The sequence below is a fragment of the Anabrus simplex genome, chromosome 1, assembly GCF_040414725.1.
Source record: "Anabrus simplex isolate iqAnaSimp1 chromosome 1, ASM4041472v1, whole genome shotgun sequence".
Taxonomy (NCBI): Eukaryota; Metazoa; Arthropoda; class Insecta; order Orthoptera; family Tettigoniidae; genus Anabrus; species Anabrus simplex.
This window is the reverse complement of record NC_090265.1, coordinates 1,713,869,993-1,713,879,634: the sequence shown is the minus strand read 5'-3', so window position 1 is coordinate 1,713,879,634 and position 9,642 is coordinate 1,713,869,993. Positions and strand designations below refer to the sequence as shown.

The 9,642-nt window shown below is 42.1% G+C and overlaps 1 long non-coding RNA gene across 2 annotated transcripts in view; it reads right to left on the bottom strand.

Annotated features, from left to right (window-relative positions):
- Nucleotides 1-235: 235 nt before the first annotated feature.
- LOC136882147 (uncharacterized) overlaps nt 236-9,642 on the bottom strand; it is a 50,901-nt gene continuing 41,494 nt past the window's right edge. For both annotated transcript variants that reach the window (XR_011018807.1, XR_011018806.1), the window contains one exon: nt 236-885. This is a non-coding gene — a long non-coding RNA (uncharacterized lncRNA). The remainder of the gene's footprint in view (nt 886-9,642) is intronic.

Here is a 9,642-nt window from a genome sequence, read left to right as displayed (position 1 = left end):
GTTGCATTATGCAGCTTCTTCAGCATGTAACACCACATACAGACCAAAGCCAAACAGTATTTTGTACAGTGACCTATGTTTGCAAGCAGTGCCTGTGAGATCTGCTTGACACACTCTGACAAGCGCTGCCAGAGTGCAGGTCAGTTTGTGTGCTCGTTCAAATAAAGGCAGAAAAACAAAAGCATACATTTTCTTGAAATTTAAATTTAATAGAAACAGTTCTTGTGAGGAAAAGTATCTCATATTATTTCTTTTGTACATTGTTGGTGATTGAGTACAATAGCTGCTGCTGGTAAATATGACTAACTTACTCTCTAATTGAATAATATTTTGTCTGTATAAATACAGGAAACAATCAACATCAAGCCTTTTATCTGTCTGTACCAAAAATCCCATGCACAGGTCCATATTTGAAACATTACGTTTTGAGCATTTCTTAGAAACATTGTAGTATTAGGTGATCCAAGTTAACACATATTAATTCATAGTAGATAAAAAATGTCTATTCTGTTGCAATTCTTAACAAGTTTCTTTATTTAAATGAGACATTTAAAAAACATATTTTCATTTTTGGGTGATGGATACTGGAGGGCTTTATTTTTTATAATAGAAATTATATCTAATTAACATGTTGAATAAAATTTATGCAAGGTTCACAGATGAAAATATGGACAGTTCCTTAAAGTGACTGCAGGTATAGGACATAGGACATTTCGATTCATAAACAGGTACATCTTTAGAATTTCAGGTGATATGTTGAAGAATTCTTCTTGCAATCCTAAAGGTAGATCGTACGTCGGCCGCCGTAAGAAGGTAACATGGTCTTGTATGCAGGAACCCAGTAACAGAGAGTATCTATGTTGTAAGTGGGGATGATAGTTACCTCTGAAAGTAGACAAAAAGCATTTTACAGACACTCATACAAAAGAATGCAGAGGATGAGTGGTTAGGGATTGCTACATCCAGCTTTAACTGTTCTAAAGTACTGGAGCACTGTAACCCAGAGATGGTAAATATGACAGCTGTGATCTAACAGTCAAATGGCAAGCCATGATAGGTTAAGTCTGTACATGGAATCTGTCAAGTGGTAGAGGTACTGTCACAGATACCTGATCCATTGAGTAGTCAGTGCAAAAAAGAATAGATTGGGAGAGGGAACATTGATGCTACACAGTTGGATTCGTCTTAAAGCAGAAAATGTCTCAAAATGGAACATATGTTGTTCTAAATAACAATAACAATGATGTCACCCAGGTGATGGATTCTCTGTCAGTCGTTTACTTAGTCTTTTCTTAAATGATTCAAAAAAGTTGGAAATTCATCAAACATCTTCCTTGATAAATTAATCCAATTCCTGTTTCTTCTTTATTCCAATTTATCCTCTCGATTTGCAACTTTTTCATATATAATGAATTTTCCTGCGTTTAAAACCCCTTTCAAGCTTATTCTTCTACTAATACCATTTCACATTGATGTATCCACAAAGATGCACATGAAATGCTGTCAGTTGGTACACTTATTTATTTCACCTTAACTTCACATAATCATATACACATCAACAAACCACCATTTTAACTGTACCGGGCGGTACACCTCTACACCGTTTATTTAAAAGTTGCGCCAGTTGAAACTCCTCTTCTGGAGGAAGGTTGAACTTTATCTATTCTATTAATTCTCTACTTTCTCAGAAGATGTCACCACGTGGAAAATTTTGAGTTTTTGAACTGTGTCACTTTTGATGTGTTTTTGTTTCGCTTGAAGTAAGAAGTGTGAACTTTCTCTTCTAGAGGACACTACTGAAGAATTACAATAGTGCAACCTAGTGCGAAATCAAAGAACTATTTTGTTGGAGAAATTTTTATTTCAAGAGTTTGTTCTTTGTTAAATTTTTTTCTGTCATGGTTTAAGTTGGCTGTATACCCCTCTTTCTCCCCTTATTTTGGATCTAGCCAATCCCGAATTTCTTTAATTAATTTTCCACCAATAATGTGTTTCTTCTTCCTCTATGTAGGGGTTTCTTTTCCCTAGCCAATAAAAACTTTGAGGGAGGGTGTTTTATTTCCCCTAACGCCTAGAATCTTCCGCGAGAGGATATAAACTGCTGATTTTGGGGTCTCCGGGCCACTTCTGTTCCATCTTTCTGTGTATTAAGTACATAGCAGGAGGCGGGAAGCGCCTCTTTCTTCTTCAGCCGTTCAACACCAGGTAATGGCCTATTAATAACTTCTTTTCTTGCTAGGTCGGCAGTTTAACACTCGCGGCGGGTTCGAAGCATTTCCATCATGTAACCTTTTCCTAAAATGTAATTACTCTTTTCATCTTTTTCTTGTAAAGCTACATATTGGGATAGAGAGTGCTAACCCTCTCGAGCTCCCACTCACATTTGTTTGGAGGTGAACTTATTTTCTCAAACTATTCTTCGTTTATGTAATGTAAAGTGTTCTTCTCTAAGTCACCTCTGTAGTATGGGATTAGCCCTTGCGTTAGCGGCCCAGAGCCAGATTAGGTTTTAAAAAAACAAAGTGTATTAGGAGTGCAAGATCGCCTCCTCTCAAATTGTTATTTTAGAGGTCATGTAATCAACCTTCTTTTCATGTAATAGACCTCTGTAGGTTGGGTATTTTACCCCTGTGAATACGTCCTTAGAGGACAGCTTGAAGGTAGAGTTTGGTGTGGCCTTTGAGAGGCTTAAATTTTAAGAGCGGATCGCTCTTTTGAAAATGGAGTGTCATATGCCTCGTGGAGGCTTTTCTGTGTAATTCGGAGCCAGGGGCTCCTAGGGATGAATGGGGTTTTCTGCCCCTCTGTTAAAACTTGTGTTTGTGGTAAAACTGAGCTGATCGCTGAAGTCGGGGCGTGAAGCCCAAAACCTGTAAATATTGTATCTCCCCTTGTTTTGCTACATTGTACCTGCCATGTCTGTTATTGCTTGGTTTTTGAAAAGAAAATATAACCTAGTTAAATTTTAAATTAATTTTACAGTAACTTGATTCCGTAGTTTGAAACCCATTCACGCCCGCACCTTCTTACGCCTCTACCTACCGCTAAAACACGGTAACAAGTGGTAGCAGAGCGTGGTTGAATGGGTCTCAATTTAGCCCCTTTTGACGGCTAAACATTGCTTTGATTCGAACTCTAACAATTGTCTCAGTTGCTGGAATTTTTTGAGTTTTTCAAAATTGTTCTGTCATCATGCCCGGCCCTCGCGATGTTCTCCTCCTTAACTATTTGCGCAAAGAGGAGTTGATATACGAGTTAACTATCAGAAATGTGCAATCTGGAGGCACGGTTGCAATCGACACCAACAAGCTTAGAGAGTCCCTTGATTTACCCATTTCCATCCCCAATTTGGGAGAGAAAGAAATTGATGACTCTCTTTCCACGATCGTCGAGAATATTACTGGGCTAGCATCTGTAGTCAGCTTTTTTGATGAAAACGATCCGTCTCCTAATCAAATTAAGCGTGTGCAAGGCAGGCTGTATCACTTTGCAAATAGAGTTAATGATCTGTTGTCTCTAAAGGTGAATGACGTTCAGAGGAAGGACGCTAATACGCTCCTTGAAACTATTTCTGAATTGTCTAATAAGGTCACTCAATTGCTAACCGGCGAAGTTCCTCCCAAAACTGATCAACCCGCCACAGTGAACGTAGGTAGTGATGAAGAGCCTCCTCAGGGAGAAGTCAATAGGATAACCGTTGCTGCTCAAACTATTTCTGCCCCATCCAACAACGAATCTGAACGCCGTGCGTCATTGGGTAACATCCGCTCTGAATTAACTTCCTTGCCATTGAAACCTTTAACGACTATGTCACCTGGGTTCAGTAGCTTGCCTCATCCATTGGCAATGTTGCTTAGAGGTATCTCTAAGTTTTCCGTCAACACCACCAGTGATGTAATTTCATTTTTAAGATTTCTAGTGGAATTTCAGGATCATGCTCTGGTTTTTTCTCTTTCGCCATGTCAAATTTTGCAAATTATCTATCCGTATGCTATTGGTATTCTCTCTGATAAAATCGTAAGAGCCATTGCCGAGCAATCATCTATTGAGGATTTCCATGCCCATTTGCTAGCTAACTTCATCCCGGCTAGGGCCAGGTCCTCCTTGATTCAGAAGTACTATTACCGTGTACAGCGCTTGGATGAAAACTTGGCTGATTTCATTCAAGATATCAAATTCTACACTAGGGTGTTTGCTCTGCACTTTCCTGAAGATCAGATTGTGCAGGCTATTGTAGAAGGTATTTCGCCATCCTACAGGTCATATTTGTGTTTCGCGGCGTGTCCGCAAACCTTCTCTGAACTTGAAGCATTGGCCGTCTCAGCGGAAGGAGTTAGATACGCCGATTCTTTGCGTGTCGCGAAAGAACCCCCGCCTTCCTTTAGTAACACTCGGCCTCCACCTCGCCGACCAGTCAATCCCCGTAAATGTTATGCTTGCGGGTCGCCTGAACATCTGCGGAATAAGTGTCCTCTGATCAAGTCAAGTGGGACAAGGAATGGAGTAGGGTCATCACAAGGCTGTTTTAAGTGTGGGGCCTTCTCACATATCGCCAAGAATTGCCCAAACTCAAATAGCACCCCCTCCTGCTCAACTTCTGGTGCAAATTCCAGCTATTCCAATAATAAAAAGTGACTAGTGGCGTCGGCTGAGCCGACTAATCCATCTTCCCGAGACTTAGCCCCTAGTAAACAGGTTGTAAATGCAGAGAACGACCAGCCTTCAAATTCATCTTTTGAATGCCCTAAAGAGTGTCTTAGGATTGCGGCGGATACCCCCGCACCTGTTCCTTTTCTTAAGATTGAGTTAAATAACGAGCCTATAACAGCTCTCTTAGATTCAGGCAGTGTTTGTTCCATTATTTCGGCTGATTGGTATTCTAAATTGAAATCTGTTTGTAAACTCCCTGACTATGACTCATCTCCTGTTAAATATGTTTCGGCTAATTCATCTCCATTAGAAATTCTAGGTTCCTTACATGTCAAAATTCGGGTTTTTAAATTTACATGGAAGATCAAATTGTTTGTGGCCAAGCGTTTGTCTTGCCCCATCATACTGGGAGCGGACTTCATGTCTCACACTGGTCTGGTGCTCGATCTTCAGAGTAGGTCGTGCACATTCAAATTTGCGTCCAATTGTAGAATTCCCTTGTTAAAGTGTAATTCTGTATCATGTTCATCTATTTCGCCTACCCAGGATGAGATGTTGTTAGACCTTAGACATCTACCTGAGGAGCAGGCTGATAGTATTCGGAAACTGTGTCAGTCGTTTCCCGAGGTGTTCTCTGATACTCTTGGTGTTACTGACCTTATTGAATACAAAATTGAGGTCACGGATTCAATTCCTGTCCGTTTTCCACCGTATAGGCTATCTCCACCTAAAATGAAGGCTCTGAAAGAAATCATCGATCAGATGTTGAAGGATGGTATTATTAGGCCCTCTAAGTCAGCGTATTCTTCGCCTATTTTTCTAGTCCCGAAACCCCAAGGAGGCTTCAGGCCTGTCATTGATTACAGGGCTCTCAATCGGAAGGTGGTGTTGCAATCTGTGCCCCTTCCCGACCTTCATTCTTGCTTTTCATGGTTTCGTAAGGCCAAGTTCTTCACCATCTTGGACTTGAATCAGGCCTATAATCAAATTCCCCTTGCCGAAGAGTCTAAACATCTTACAGCGTTTGCCACGGACTGGAATTTATATGAATACAACCGCGTGCCTTTCGGGCTCCCCACGGGGGCAGCTGTGCTCACTAGGCTACTAGATAGGGTCTTTTCCGACATCAAATTTGAGTACTTATATCACTACTTGGATGATGTCGTCGTATTTTCCGAAACCTTTGAAGAACATCTAGATCATTTGCGAGAAGTTCTCAATCGCCTTCGTAAGGCTGGGTTAACTGTTAAGTTGTCCAAGGTTGCCTTTGCTAAGCCCTCTATGTCATTCCTAGGGCATATTGTGTCACCTGATGGTGTAGCAGTCGATCATTCTAGAACACAGGCCATCCGTGATTTTAAACCTCCCAAGGACATTAAAGGTATCGCCAGGTTCATTGGCATGGTGAATTTCTTCAGGAAGTTCATTCCTAATTTTGCTAATAGAGCGGCGCCCTTAAACCTTCTTCGTAGGAAAGGCATCAAATTCGAGTGGGGACCTTCTCAACAAGCCGCTTTTGAAGATCTGAAATTAGCTCTCTGTAATGCCCCTGTACTTGCTATGCCTGATTTCTCGAAGAAATTCATCGTCCAAACCGACGCATCGTCGTCAGCAGTAGCTGCAGTTCTTCTTCAAGAGACTGAACTAGGGAGGCGACCCATCGCCTATGCGTCTAGGACATTGTCAGCTCAAGAAGCAAAGTACTCCATATATGAGCTTGAAGGTTTGGCAGTCTTATTCGCCTTAGAAAAGTTCCGTCTCTATCTGGAACACGTCAAATTCGATCTGGAGACAGATAATCAAGCCTTAAGCTGGGTCTTAGGTAGGCCGCGTCGTACAGGTCGTATAGCCCGTTGGGCCATCCGTATTTCTGCCTTCCAATTCGATGTACGGCATATCAGAGGTACTGAAAATGTTGTTGCCGATGGACTCAGCCGTATGTTTCATAACGACGTAGAGACCCACGAACCGGTCGACAGTTCATCACCTTCCGAGTCCATACTATCTGGTGTTAATGCCATCTTAACAGATGCTCCCATGCTTTTTAGGGATATTGAGAAATACCAACGTGAAGATCCGACGCTGGCTCCGATAATGGAAACCCTTTCTTCTGGGGAACATGCTGTCCCTTATGTTCTAAGGAATGGTGTTCTATGTTGCCCTTCGAGGCATGATAAGTTGATGAAAGTTGTTGTTCCAGCGGTTCTTGTACCTATGATCTTCAAATACTATCATGAGACCCCATTGGGGGGGCATCTTGGAATCTTTAAAACTCGTGAAAAGATTCGTGAAATGTTCATATGGAAAGGTATGGACGGTGAAATTCGGGAACTTGTAAAAGCTTGTAAATCTTGTTTGATCAGTAAACCCACCATGTCCACTAAAGTAGGCCTTTTGTCTTCTCATCAAGCGTCGCGCCCCATGGAACGCCTGTATATCGATTATGTGGGACCCTTCCCCCAGTCAAAGGGTAATGCCAACAAGTTCATCTTTGTGTGTGTAGATGGTTTTACAAGATTTTCCTGGTTATTTCCGACTAAGCTGGCTACCGCTCAGTCCACCATTACTTGCCTAAATTCTATTTTTGCTTCTTTTGGTCCGTGCCAATACATTGTATCTGATAATGCTAAAGCTTTTACATCAAATCTGTTTCGTAAATTTTGTTTTGACTTGTCCATCTCTCATGTAACTACATCTGCTTATTACCCTCAACCATCTCTGGCTGAACGGGTTAACCGTAATCTCAGGTCCGCACTTATTGCCTATCATCATGAAGATCATTCTAGGTGGGACACGTCCCTGCATTGGTTAGCTTTTGCTTTGAATTCGGCGGTTCATGAATCTCACAAATTTACTCCAGCTTCTTTGATGTTTAAGTTCGTTCCCAACACGCCGCTCTCTAACCTCTGGTCTCTGAATGACATTCTGCCCGAGACAATAGATCCGGACAACATTAAAGATCTTTGGAAGAAGGCTAAAGCTAATCTTAAAGTATCTCATGAAAAGGTTAGGGAAAGGTATGATCGTGGACGGAGACCCACCACCTTGAAGGTAGGTGACCAGGTTATGGTCAAAAATTTTGTTCCCGCGGGCAAGCTTGCCCCCAGATTTCATGGGCCTTGTATCATTCTCGATTTTCTTACACCGGTTACCTTATTGCTAAGTAATCCAGCCACCGAGAGGATATTTAGAGTTCACCTGTCCCAGGTGAAACCGGTGTAATTTCTGTGTTAACTTGCTTCATATTATTTTGAAAGGATATGAAGGTTATATTTTTTTTGAGTTTCACTTTAAGGCATTCTGCCCCTTCTGTAATATTTTGGTTTTAGATGTAAGCCTTGTGTAAAACCTGCCCCGACCCGTTAAACTGCCATCCTGTTCTTGCCACGGCCATTACCACGCTCCCGTCTCCTGCTCCACCTTACACTGTGGCTTCATAATAGTAAATGCCATGGATATCTACACGCCGCTGGCCCCTCAACCTCTCCACAAGCCTGTACCCTCAAAGAAAATGATTGTCCAACACAATTCTGCCGCCTAGCTTTAATGTTTCAGCGCCCCCGCAGCCGCGCAGCGCCGTGCAGCGACTGGGGAGGGGGATGGGCCCCCTCCTCTCCAGCGAGGACGACATGTGCACGGCGAGCCGGAGCTCTCCTCCCGGCCAAGGCTGATGTGCGGCGCACGACCTGCTACATGCCCGCAGCCTGTATCTGTTCACCGCGGGCGCGGCGTACTTCAACACCTCTGCTCCCCTCATAGTGCGGGCGAGCGGTATCTCAGGGTACTTGAGGGGTCCGAGCGGCCTCCGTTGGACGCAAGCTGCAACGGCCGGTCCGGCCATTCGACTCAATCTACATCAACTACATGGACAGTCACCATAAGCAATAACTACCCTTGGGAATTCAACAACAATATTTGGTGGACATTGCAAAATTTTTCTTCACCTTTAAGTATTAAAAGTTTATCTTCAGAAATTCAAATTCTACAAACATAAAGACTTTCATTCACCTGCAACAACAACATTTTGAAACTGAATTAAGAAATCTTGTATATGCTTCTGCTATCTATCTTCGTATCAACATCATTACTTGGACTTTGTTTCAAACTGATTTCATGTGTCACCCCTGGAGGAACTTTTGGGGGGGGAGGTCTGTACCGGGCGGTACACCTCTACACCGTTTATTTAAAAGTTGCGCCAGTTGAAACTCCTCTTCTGGAGGAAGGTTGAACTTTATCTATTCTATTAATTCTCTACTTTCTCAGAAGATGTCACCACGTGGAAAATTTTGAGTTTTTGAACTGTGTCACTTTTGATGTGTTTTTGTTTCGCTTGAAGTAAGAAGTGTGAACTTTCTCTTCTAGAGGACACTACTGAAGAATTACAATAGTGCAACCTAGTGCGAAATCAAAGAACTATTTTGTTGGAGAAATTTTTATTTCAAGAGTTTGTTCTTTGTTAAATTTTTTTCTGTCATGGTTTAAGTTGGCTGTATACCCCTCTTTCTCCCCTTATTTTGGATCTAGCCAATCCCGAATTTCTTTAATTAATTTTCCACCAATAATGTGTTTCTTCTTCCTCTATGTAGGGGTTTCTTTTCCCTAGCCAATAAAAACTTTGAGGGAGGGTGTTTTATTTCCCCTAACACCTAGAATCTTCCGCGAGAGGATATAAACTGCTGATTTTGGGGTCTCCGGGCCACTTCTGTTCCATCTTTCTGTGTATTAAGTACATAGCAGGAGGCGGGAAGCGCCTCTTTCTTCTTCAGCCGTTCAACACCAGGTAATGGCCTATTAATAACTTCTTTTCTTGCTAGGTCGGCAGTTTAACACTCGCGGCGGGTTCGAAGCATTTCCATCATGTAACCTTTTCCTAAAATGTAATTACTCTTTTCATCTTTTTCTTGTAAAGCTACATATTGGGATAGAGAGTGCTAACCCTCTCGAGCTCCCACTCACATTTGTTTGGAGGTGAACTTATTTTCTCAAACTATT